The sequence below is a fragment of the Panthera pardus genome, unplaced genomic scaffold (assembly GCF_024362965.1).
Source record: "Panthera pardus isolate Hobbes unplaced genomic scaffold, ASM2436296v1 HiC_scaffold_1, whole genome shotgun sequence".
In the NCBI taxonomy this organism is placed as follows: Eukaryota; Metazoa; Chordata; class Mammalia; order Carnivora; family Felidae; genus Panthera; species Panthera pardus.
Genome location: NW_026526654.1, coordinates 70,579,912 through 70,592,377, shown reverse-complemented (window position 1 = coordinate 70,592,377; position 12,466 = coordinate 70,579,912).

The following is a 12,466-nucleotide window of genomic DNA, read 5'->3' as shown; positions in this document are numbered from 1 at the left end:
CATTATAGGCCACTTTGCGCATTGTAATCAATAGCTATCTCAATAAATATTAAGGCTTTTTAAACTCTCATCCCCAAGAAATATTGAATATCTTTGCTTCTTTGTATCAGTTCTTGTGTTTTTTCTTCATTTTGCAATGTTTCGCATAGAGCAATAAAAACCCTATTTCATCCTTCAAGCCCTGATTTACCCATCAACTCCTCCTTGAACTCTCCTGGATCATCCTGGTAGGGCATGGTCTCTTCTTCCTCTGAACTCACATAAAACACATGTTGTGCTTGGACAGATTTGTATATTGCATAGCAGCTACAATTCTGAAAGTTCTTTGACCCTACTAGAACTCCCATTGTCTCTATCACCTTTTCACACTGCCCCCCTCCCTTACTTCTGTGGCTTATGTTCTTTGCTTAATTTGTATAATCATTTGGTTGTACATGCCACCAATTCCCTTCTCCCATTTTCCTTTGGTTGAATTCTGCTCACAAAACTCCATCCCTGGTCAAGACCGACTCTGCTTACTCCCCATCTCTATGTGAGTTCTGAATGTGACTTAAGAACAACACACAGTCATGCAAATTTCACTTCAGTTCATGGCTACTGATCTCAAGGGGCCCTCATGTTATCCACTATCCAAATAGTTAGTACTATTTCATGCCCTAGAACTGCCATATCTAATACGGTAGCCACTGGCTACATGTGGCTATTAAGCACTTGAATATGGCTAGTCTGAATTGAGGCATGCTGAAACCGTAAAATGCACACTTTTTGGCTTTTAAAATCTTCTCAATTTTTTATATTGATACATGCTGAAATAACATTTCGAATATATTTGGTTATATACAATATATTATTAACATTAATTGTACCAGTTTTATTTTGCCCTTTTAAGGTGGCTACTGGAAAGTTTGAAATTCCATTCTTGGCTTACATCGTGTATCTATAGGATAGTGGTGTCCTAGAAAATTCACTAGACAATTCAGTGCTGTGCTTGACAATTTACTCCCTTAGGAAGGCTGTTCCACACCTTTTCACACTTGATCCTTTTCCATTCTCCTCATTCTTAGCTGATGGCCTTGCTTTTTATTGCACAGGGAAAATAAAAGCCCTTAGAAGGCACATCTTCACACTAATAGATCAACTATATACTCTGAGTTCCTTTTTTGTTATAAGAAAGACATGCCCTGGTCCTTTCCAAAGCTGACTGACCACTCAGGCGCTGGACCCTGTCTCTTCTCACTTATTTGAGGACATCCCTCTTGCACTCATTCCTTTTCCTGCATTATCATTTTTTGCTTCTCAACAGGAGCATTTTCATCAGCATGGTATTATAGTGTCTCCTCCAATCTTAAAAAAACAATTCCCCCAGCTATTACTCGATTTCTCTCCTCCCCTTAAAAGCAACAATCATTGCAATTGCCCAAATTAGTCGTCTACGATTCTTTTTCCCAGTTCCCTTTTGAACTCGCTCTAAATGGGTTTTGTGTCCACACTCCACCAAAAATGTTCTTCTCATGACTCACAATGATTGGCCATGGATAAATTCCATGGCAAATCCTCAATCCTCATCTTATTGTATCTATCAGCAGCTTTTGACACAGTTGACTACTTCCTCCTTGAATCACTTTCTTATTTTGGTTTCCAGATCAGCAGACTTTCATGGTTTTACATCACTAACTCACTTCACGGATCTGGTTCTTAATTCCTCCACATCACGCTGACTTCTTGATTTTAGAGTTCTTCAGTCTTAGTCCTTTTTCTATATTACACTTACTCTACAATGATTTTAAATACCAGCTATCCACCAATGATGCCAAGATATATAGCTTTCGCCCTGAACTCCAGATTCCTATAGCCAACTCACAAAAGAGTATCTCTCTTTGAATGTTTAAAAGGAATTTCCAAATCCAAAACAGGATTCTCGCTCCCAAATCTGCTTCTTCCCCATCTTCTAAGTCTCACTTGGTGCTGGCTTATATCCATCCAGCCACGTGCGCAAAAAGAACATTGAAATCATCCTTGACTCTTTTTATCACTCTCACATATAGCCCCTCAATCAGCAAATCTTAATGGCTCAGCCTTCAGAATATATCCCAAATCAAATCACTTCTCACCGCTTCCATGGCTACTACCCTAGCCCTATTCCTGCCTGGAATATCACCGTATCTTCCTAAATGGTCACACTACTTTGCTGCCCTCTCCACATTGTATATCAGGCACAGTAGTAAAAGTCAGACTGATTATTCCTCTATGCTTAATACACCAATGGCTTCCCCTTTTACTCAGAATAAAGTTCAAATTCTGCCTCTGACCCGTCTCCTACTACACTTCTATTCTCATAATACCAGTCTCTTTGCTGTTCTCACTTCTAACACAACTAGTTTTAGGGCCTTTGTGTTACTCTTTCCTCTGCCTGAAAGACTTCTCTCCCATCTACTTCAAGTAAGTCTCCACTACAATGCGCCTCATTACAGATGCTCTCTCTAACCCTTATCAAAAATAGTATCCCCTGTCACTCTCTTATCCCTTCTCCCTGCTCTGTTTTCTTCATAAAGCCATCTTCTAATGCCTAAATTTATGTGTTTATTGACCAGTGTAGTGGATTGAATGGTGGTCCCCGAAGAGTATGTCCATGTCTTAGTCAGTAGAATATGTGTCTGTTACTATATATTCCCAAAAAAGCGAATATGACCTTGGATAGTAACAGAGGTGATTACATTACAGATAATGAGATTAGATTCTTTAAGGTCATCTGAGTGGACCCTAAATGCCATCAGAAGTGGCACTTTACTGAGGGATTTGATCCCTCCAGTATTCTTAGAAGCCTTCTATCTTTCAGCAAATATCTAAACACCAAGAGGAAAGTTAAAAGGGCAATTTTAAGGATTAATTTATCCAGAACATTTTGGTTAAGTATTGGGTTAAAAAGTCATGTAGCTACTACTCAATAAACGGTTAATAATCATAATATTCATTGTAACCATGATGGGGCCAGTCTAAGTCACTCTGAAGAGTAGTCTTTTTCTCCTCAGATTTCCCATGCAGTCCCTTTCCTCTTCCCTTTACCCCAAATGCTACATAAATGTATGTTTAAAAAGGCACACTTTAAACCTTATGATTGTGGGCTACTTTCTTCCATAGCTCTATAATCATCATCATCATCATCAACGACAACAATCTTAATAAAATTCCCACATTTTTGTGGCTCCAGCAATGTTTGGAGAGATTTGATCATCTCAGAGTCAGGCGGTGGCTTTTGTTTAAGACTATATAGTGCCTTGGGCAGTACGTGATACTTGTTTAAGGAGAGGTTCTGGATGTCTCTTCATAATGCTGAGAAAAACTTGAGCCATCTGATATTTTCTCTCTTGGATTTCCTTGGATACTTCATGCTCCCATTCCTTTGGACTCTTCTGTTTCAATGCTCCACAACAATAGGTTTCTGGACGGTGGAAACACATTTGCTTATGGAATAAAAATAGGGGCCATGCTGGGAATTTTTAAGCAGAGGTAGACAAGCAATGACAACATGGTACCTACACACCTCTTTTCCTTAGATGGTCTCCTCACTGCCTTCTCTACTTCTCTGGAAGTTCCACGAGCTTCCAGATCAGCTTGATCCTACATCCTTTTGACTGCATGCCTTATGCTGACATAGTAACTATCTTCAGGTCCCTTTGGCTGTGTTCCATTTTCTTTTGCCTCTTCAGAATTGGTCCCCTTTCCCCATATAAATGCTCTCTTACTCTTCTAACTGGCAGTTACTCCCCAAAGTAGATTAGTTTTCTTGGTTTAGATGAAGGCCTTCGGAGAGTAGAAAACTGTAAGATACTTATTTCCTATAGACCAGAGGATTGCCAGAAAGATGTGTCTTTCACGTCTAAAAATTCTCTCCAACAGTCAGCACCATTTCCATTGTTCTTCATGCTCCAGTGCCAGATACTTATGTAGTAAATCTATCTGAGAGGAGTATAAATTCTTGGGATTCATGAGTTTTAAGACACATTTAATTCAGCAGAACTTCAAACACGAAGTGTTCCATATAATCTGGGTATCCTCATCAGGGATCCTAGTGTTCTCTTTTACAGCCAAACAAATTTACCACAGTCCTGGTTGCACTTAAATATACAACAGAAGCAAAGGTCTGGGCTATTGTAGCCCTGGCATGTGTTACCAGAGAGCTTACCTTTGTCTGATGTGACTTGTTTACTGCTATGCTCAATAGAAGTGATATTTAAAGCTGACCCATAGTTTATAAATTTCTCCTCTGGTAGACAAGTTTATATCTGTGTTTACAGTCATAAGTCAGGAGACACTTTCAAGACTGGCAGAAATTTCTCCAGCACAGAAGTAACAGTGATTGTTTCCCTTGCTTTGATGAAGTCTTTGATAACCATGGCTTCATTTTCTTTTTCCTTAAACAAGCATTATGAAATGTCTGTGGAGTGTAAAAGGTATCTGGCAGAGAGATACATTCACAGTGATCACAGAAACAAGTCACAGAAAAGTGTGTTGACTTAAATTTGGAGCAAAGAGGAGAAAAGAGGTTCTACGAAATCCCCTTCTCTTCCCTGCATGTGTCACTGTATCTCTGAGTGTAGCTTACGAGTACAGGATATTCTTGGAACAATCTGGAGTGTGTGGGGGTGGAGGGACTAGAAGGAAGGCAAAGAAGTACACCTAAGGTGCTGCAATCTCACCCATGAAGAAAGCTGTGGAATAATTTGGGAATGTTAACGTCCTTGGGGACATCCAGACTCACCTTGAAGAGTATATCCAATGAGTTTGTTTGGTTTGCTGATTTGCCCAAATGAAAAATATAGAACTTCTCTCACATGAAGTTGTTCATGCCACCTGTATACTCGACGTGAAAGGTATTTTATACACAATTTCACTCAATCCTTAGTCTGTCTTCAGTACCTTCTCCTCTCTCAGTCTCGACCTTCTCCACGTCTTGGACCATCTTTCCTAGAGTTTGAGGGCAAAGGCATTCATAAGACTGTTAATTGCATTCTGGCTTTTATATCTAAACATTATTTTATGCAAAAACAAATGGATGCTGGTTCTGGTCCTTTCCATTTTTCATATATTCTCTTGCCTCTCTTCTGGTTTCAGACTTTAGGACATTTGTCAGTCATCTATTTCCTGTGTAACTCAGAATTAAACTGTAAGTGTATATAGCAGGAACACTATTTACACTCACATCGGATGAATAGTTCTTCCTAGAGGAATATGAATAAAACTTTTCTGTCCATTTTCCTGCCTGTCCTGAGGCAATGTTGATTAAAAGACAAAAAAAAAAAAAAAATGGCAGAATGAGATAAGCCTTGTAGGTTTGAAAACCTTGGAATTTCCAAACTGTTGAGACTATACAGGTGTCTTATGTTAATGAGGTGACTTTTGAATGGCACCAAAGGATGGGGGCTGATTGCCAGTGGAACCAACCATGTGTTTAGAGAGTTGGAACTTTCAGTCCCACCCCAACCTTCTGGGAGGAGAGAGCGGCTGGAGGTTGAATCAATAGCAGGTGGTCAGTGATATAACCAATCATGCCTATGTAAGGAAGCCTCCATAAAACCCAAAAGGACAGTGTTCTGAGAGCTTCCAGGTTGGCAAATGAGAGGGTGTCCAAGATTCCATGAGGGCAGAGTTCCTTTGCTTGGGACCTTGCCCTGTGGATCTCTTCACTGGGCTATTAATTCATATCCTTTCGTATCCTTCGTAATAAACTGATAATCTAGTGAGTGTTAGTATCCTGAGTTCTGTGAGCCACACTAACAGATTTATAGAACTCAAGGAGGGAGTGATGGGAACATCTGATTTATAAGGTGGGTCTGAAGCACAGGTATCACCTGGGGCTTGTGATTGGCATCGGAAGTGGGGAAGGCATTTTGTGGGACTGAGCCCTTGACCTGTGGGTTAACTTGATATTCCCTCTAGTAGATAGTGTCAGAATTCAGTTGAATTGTGGGACACACCGCTGGTGTCAGAGAATTTCTCAGTGGCGTGGGGAACCACTCCCCTGCAAACATACACACACAGTGGAATCGGTGCTCAGAATTATCGTACTCGATGAAATGTCCCTCGTACTTCTGCTCAATCAAATTTAAATGGTTACCTCATTACCTATATTCCTCAATGTTCTGGAATTCTGCATTTTCGTAGGCACTTTAATAATATTTTCTGTTCTCAAAACCAAATTTTTGAATTTTTTATTAAAAAGGTAGGAACTTTTGCTATTTAGTAGTATCAGGAGCTATAAAGTTAATGGGGCTGGAATTACCGCCAGGAAGCTGCACTGAATACAGTTTTGCTCCTGTTCTCGGGGCCTGCTTCAACATTAAGTCACAAAACATTCACAACTCGCTGCAGCCTAAGTGGGCCCGTGGGACAGTTCACTTCAAATGTACTCATTAAGTTGGATCTAACTCTGTACAAAACACCATCTATTCTAGATGCAAACTGCAGCCGTTCCATTGTTTCCAGGCGTTTTGATGACTGAAGCTGATCAATCTGATCAACAGTTGATCTGGTTAGTATGGCAATAACTGGAAAATAATTGATAGCAAATCCCATCAATTCAGTAGGAGTGTGTATGCATGTGCATATGCATAATTTTCTATATTAATAAACACATACTTTCTAGGTATCCCCTCTCATTTTCCTTTACTCGTTTCAGTAGGCTAAAGAGGTCTTTGAGTGGAGAGATTTCTCTATTAGCAACGGGTAAAAATGAAAACTTCTGAGGGACATTCAGTTCTAAGCAATCGTTACATATCTAACGTGTTCCCAAGTGGGTTTTTTGAGCACTGACTAATGATTACATCATAATTTCCCAGAGGTCCTGTGGCTACAGGTTTTAAAACTGTTCATTACGAATAAAGTGAGTTCCTTGGAAAGTGAGGGTGGCCCTTAGCAAATCGGTATCACTAGGGAAGAAAAGAATTTGCCAAATAAATAACTTGGGCCCTTTTATAGGCATCCAGGTAAGTCTTTATGCATCTACTTATTTCTTAATATTTTACTTTAAAATAGTTATAGGCCTATAGATTATATTCACAGATTATGCAGAGACTATAGATTCACGAGAAGTTGCAAAATAGTACATGGGTTTTGAGGCAACAATATACAATGGGGAAAAGACAGAATTTCCAATAAATGGTGTTGGGAAAACTAGACAGCTACATGCAAAAGAATGAAACTGGACCACTTTCTTATACTTTACGCACAAGAAATAAATTCAAAATGGATTAAAAACCTAAGCATGAGACCTGAAACCACAAAACTCATAAAAGAAAACATAGGCAGCAATCTTTGACATTGGCCTTAGCAACATATTTAGAAATATGTCTCCTCAGGCAGTGGAAACATAAGCAAAAATAAATTTTGGGGACTATACCAAAATAAAAAGTTTTTTGTACTGAACAGGAAACCATCAGCAAAACAAAAAGGCAACCTACTGAATGGGAGAAGATATTTGCAAATGATATACCTGTTAAGGGGTTAATATCCAATATATATATATATAAAGAACATATCTAACTCAACACCAAAAAAAAAATCTGAGTAAAAAGTAAGAAGAGAGGGGCCCCTGGGTGGCTCAGTAGGTTAAACATCCAACTCCTTCCTGGTTTTGGCTCAGGTCATGATCTCATGGTTCGTGTGTTGGAGCCCCGCGTCTGGCTCACCAGCACAGAGCCTGCCTGGGATTTTCTCTCTCTCTCTCTCTCTCTGTCCCTCTGCTGCTTCCCCACTCTCTCGCTCTCTCTCAAAAGAAATAAATCAACTTTTATAAAAAAGTGAGAAGAGAACCTTGAATAGACATTTCTTTTTCCCGAGAAGACATACACGTGGCCAACAGACACGAGAGAAAGATACTCAACATTACTCATCATCAGGGAAATGCAAATCAAAACCACCGTGAGGTATCACCTCACACCTATCAGAATGGCTAGTATCAAAAGTATAAGAAATAGCAAGTGTTGGTGAGGACGTGGAGAGAAGAGAACCCTCATGCACTGTTGGTAGGAATGTAAATTGTTACAACTACTGTGGAAAACAGTATGGAGATTCCTCAAAGAATTAAAAATAGAAATACCGTATAATCCAGTAAGGCCACTACTGGGTATTTACTCGAAGAAAGTGAAAATTAATTCAAAAACATATATGCACCTCTGTGTTTATTGCGGCATTATTTATAATAGCCAAGATGTGGTAGTAACCCAAGTGTCTATCCATAGATGAATGGATAAAGAAAATGTTGTATGTGTATATATATATATATATATATATATATATATATATATATGCAGTGGGATGTTACTTCACCATAAAAAAAGAAATCTTGCCATTTGTGACAACATAAATGGACCTAGAGAGTGTTATACCAAGTGAAATAAGTCGGTCAGAGAAAGACAAATACCAGAGGATTGCACTTATATGTGAAATATAAAAAACAAAACAAATGAACATACAAACAAATAAACAGACACTTAAATACAAAGAACCAGCCGGTGGTTGCCAGATGGAGGTTGGTAGGGGGTGAAATAAATAAAGGGTATTAAGAGATACAAACTTCCAGTTATAAAATAAGTCATGGAGATGAAACGTACAGCATAGGGAATATAGTCAATAATATTGTAATAATTTTCAATGGTGACAGATGGTGATTATACTTATCCGAGTGTCGTGGTGAACACTGAGTAATGCCCAGAATTGTTAAATCAATATGTCGCACACCGGAAACGAACATAACATTGTATGCCAATTATACTTCAATGATAAATTTAAAATTTAAAACGGAAAATTAAAATGAAGTCAGGACGAAGATAAGCACATGAAACACAGGTAAACAGTTGCTAGAAAATTTGGCTTTCAGCTTCCTGGCAGTTACCACAAGAGAAAAACAGCCGGTGAGGCTTCTCATAGTCTAAAGTTGTAGGCAAACCAGTTTCCCAGGGGCAGCTCAGCCACTTCTGGCACTCCAGCTGGAGGGAAGATTCTTTCCCAGGCTCAGGAGACTATGGCCAGAGGACACCTCACTCGGAAATAAGACAAGACTCTATCAAAGGATGCGTGTTAACAGCACAAGGAATTTTCTTGCACAATTCAAGATTCTGATCATCCAACTTTCTCACTCTAGTATCTTAGGGCAATAGGGATGTAGATATTCTGGTCTGTGTTCAGAAAAAGTCATTCATGTGATTGGATGTGAACAGAAGGGCAGACAAATATGAACTGAAAAGCTATTATGCTTTCCTTTGAAGTCCAGTGAGTTTTCCCCTTACCTGGAGGTGCAGAATAGAGTCCCAAATAATAGTCTGTGGGCCCAGCTGGGCTGTGAATATCTTTTATGGGACCCAGAGAGAGTGATTTTGTCAGCCACATCCAGACACTGGGAGATTTCATATAATCAGGACTTCCAGTTTCTCCTGAAACACTGAGGTGGAAACACTGCTATCCCCATTCTGCTATCCCTGCTCCACCCCCCTTAAATGAGGCTTCCAGTCTCCTGGAATTCAGGGCTGCTCCCTCCTGAGAGGATGCATGCTTTCAACTTTCCCACGGTCAAGCCTCAGCCTGCTTCTTTCATTTAATTTATGAGGCTGGCTCCCAAGCTTGCAACTTCTGGTCTAGACAGTGATAAGTGTTCATCTTATGTTCCTGGGATCATGTTATGGGCACTGTATGCTGTGGGCCTTTAGTTGGGTTGGCAGAGTGGCTATTGTTTGGCCTTAACTGTGTGTCACTCAAGGGGTCTGGTGACCACAAGGCTGGGATTTGCAGAAGAAATCTATAGAGACCAGTGAGCTACTCTACAAAAGTGTTGATAATAAAATGTTTATTATCTAATTTAAGCAGGCATAGTCTTCCCCTTTATTAATAAAAAATATCTCCCACTTATTCACTTGTTATTTACCATGTGCCAGAAGCTATGTATATGTTATAAACACAGTTTAATTATTATTTTAAAGCCTGCAAAAATAGCATTATTATCTTCATTTTAATAATCAAATAATTTTAACAATCAAATAATCCAGTGAAGAAATGGGCAGAAGACATGAACAGATACTTTTCCAAAGAAGACATCCAGATGGCCAACAGACACATGAAAAGATGTTCAACATCACTCATCATCAGGGAAATACAAATCAAAGCCACACTGAGATATCACCTCACACCGGTCAGAGTGGCTAAAATTAACAACTCAGGAAACAACAGATGCTGGCGACGATGTGAAGAAATGGGAACCCTCTTGCACTGTTGGTGGGAATGCAAACTGGTGCAGCCACTCTGGAAAAGTGTGGAGGTTCCTCAAAAAAATTAAAAATAGAACTACCCTATGACCCAGCAATAACACTACTGGAAATTTATCTAAAGGATACGGGAGTGCTGATTCATAGGGGTACATGTACCCCAATGTTTATAGCAGTGCTTTCAACAATAGCCAAATTATGGAAAGAGCCTAAATGTCCATCAACTGATGAATGGATAAAGATGTGGTTTATATAGACAATGGAATACTACTTGGCAACAAGAAAGAATGAAATCTTGCCATTTGCAGCAATGTGGATGGAACTGGAAGGTATTACGCTAAGTGAAATAAGTAAGTCAGAGAAAGACAGATATCATGTTTCCACTCATATGTGGAACCTGAGAAATTTAACAGAAGACCATGGGGGAAGGGAATGGAAAAAAATAGTTACAAACAGAGAGGGAAGAGGCAAAACATAAGAGACTCTTAAATATAGAGAACAAGCTGAGGGTAGATGGGGAGGAGTGGGAAGAGGGGAAAATGAGCGAAGGGCATTGAGGAGAGCACTTGTTGGGATGAGCACTGGGTGTTTTATGTAACCGATGAACCACGGGAATCTACCCCCAAAACCAAGAGCACGCTGTACACACTGTATGTGAACCAATTTGACAATAAATTATATTAAAAAACATAAAGCTGGGAAAACTGAGGCTCAGAGAGGTATAGGAACCTGCCCAAACTCCTGCAGAAAGCAGTGTGGACACCAAGATATAAAGCTGTTTCTGCCTGATTCCAATGCTTGTGGTCTTCCCCAATGTCACATTGTTTTGCTCATTGTGGCTCATGGCTGGTTTTTCTCCCCTCTTCACAAGGGGACATGGGAGAGATAGTATGGCTTCTTTTGTCTCCCTGAAGTAAAGATGGAACCAGAGAATCAAAATAAAAAGTAGACAGCTTCATGTGTCAGAAAATGTGAGTTCTAGCTCTGGCTCTAGGGCTAACTTATAGAGTGACTGCTCTGTATGTCCCTTAGCTTCTGGCTTTTCAATCTTGTAAGGGAATGATAATTACTCCATTCTAGATCCCACTGTTACGAAGCATGGATTAGCTGAGATGACCAGGACAAAAGGAAGAGTTGTGATTTATTTACATATGTTAGGTATAATTGTTTATTATTAGTTTGTTGTAGAAACAACATAATTTATGGGAATAAACAACATATCAATAAATACTCATTCATTGAGTATTAATGAATAAACCACATAATTTAAAACTCAATTCAGTCACGAAATTAGTTCTCTCAAAAGTATGAGTGGATGACTGAATGGTTGGATGGCTGGCTGGATGGCTGGATAGTTGGTTGGATAGATGGATGGATGGGTGGTTGCGTGGATGGACAGCCTGTGTTATTTGGCGTTCTATCAATGTTGGGCCTGTTTTTTTCTAGACTGAGACTAAGTTGGGTTGAAGAAGAGAGCTAAGGACTCATGAAGTCAGCTTCTATTTGTTCCACTTTCTTGTTTTCAAAATTCATTTCCTAAATGAAGGAGTTTTGTAAAATTTATACAATGTTCATAACTGGAAATTCTGCTAAGTTGGTAAATTCTAGTTAATGAAAATGACTGCCATCACAATCCTCATCAAAATCATTAGAGTGAAAGTATTTTCTTTTCTTGGGCTGGTAGAATGAATTTCCATATGTGTATTACTCTCTCCCAACCCATATAACACATATTATGAACTAAATATTTCCAAGTGTGACTCTTCCTTTTAAGTGATTTCCCATATTTTCACTTCACAAGAGGCCTCTTAAAATATTATAGTGGTGACAATGACCTTGTTCAAATAGGTGAAGAGCCAGCCTTTTACATTTCTAATACATTTTTCTGGAGTTTAAATTAGATTGTAAAAAACTGCCTGTTTGATCTTACCAGGTATGGCTGATAATACTTTGCTAATTTAAACACTTTCCATGCTGAAGCTCAATTCAATTTAAAAACACACATTACTTAAAATGCCATCTTTTGTGTTTTTTTTTTTTTGTTATTCTAGCCATGAAATAGAAAAGCTCAATCTCTTTAATATAAATTGGTTATTTCAAAGATCAAAATATGGCATTTACTATTTCATTGTAAAATAGATAATAAGAATGCCTTTATGGACAGAAATATCTCTTAAAAAATCTATTTCACCCGCAGTCAGAGAGGGAGGGAG